The following is a 974-nucleotide window of genomic DNA, read 5'->3' on the forward strand; positions in this document are numbered from 1 at the left end:
CAACTCCCCTAAAGTATATCCTACATGCAGAAATTTCCAAGTTAATGAGAGTTGGTATATGTTAATGAGCAAATTATCAAATCAACGAGTAACAAATTACTACTGTTGTGGCACTATTGTAACATAAATTGGTTTTCAATCCGTACTCTTCGCGGTCAATTATTTATAGAGAAATATTAACACTTTTAACTTCATATTTAATAGATAAAAAACTTAACAGACATACCTGAGAAAGTCTCTTATTTGTATACCCAAATCGTCACAACAATTCCTATTTTCATCATCACTTATTAGTATTTACCTAATTACAAATAGGAAATTGAAATTTATCCGGTACACCCTCTCTTTTGTCTTATAGTAGGCCATGTACACGGATGGATAATGTACATGCGCGCACCATATCAGAAGGAAAAGTTGGAAATGTTCTAAAAAGATGGTTACGTGGCGTCACGGTGTTTAAACTTTAAATACTTGTGTTTTAGTTTGATTCATTCACATTTAAATTTAAAATTTAAATTTTATTCAGTCAAATATTTTCAAAAATAATCACATCTTATTTTTTTATTATAATAAAAAAAATTTACATATAAAATTATATCTCAATTTAAATTATAAACTCAAATTAATAAATTAAATAATTCTTTATTTTTCTTTCCTTCATTTTTTTCATAGGCATGTAATAAATTATTATTGCATCTAAGACATATTTAATTGTACGATTTTGGGAAGCTTGAAACAAGAAAAATAATAATAATTAGACCACGTTTATTTTATCGATTTAAATTTAAAATTTAAATTTTATTATGATAAATTTTTTTTAAAAATAATTACATTTAATTTTTTTACTATAATAAAATTTTTTTATATAAAATTATATCTTAATTTAAATTAAAAACTCAAATCAATCGATTAAATAGACTCAAAAAATATTTAATTTATATATTCAAAATTATAATTAAAAATTATTTTTATTT

The sequence above is a fragment of the Morus notabilis genome, unplaced genomic scaffold (assembly GCF_000414095.1).
Source record: "Morus notabilis unplaced genomic scaffold, ASM41409v2 Scaffold45, whole genome shotgun sequence".
Taxonomy (NCBI): domain Eukaryota; kingdom Viridiplantae; phylum Streptophyta; class Magnoliopsida; order Rosales; family Moraceae; genus Morus; species Morus notabilis.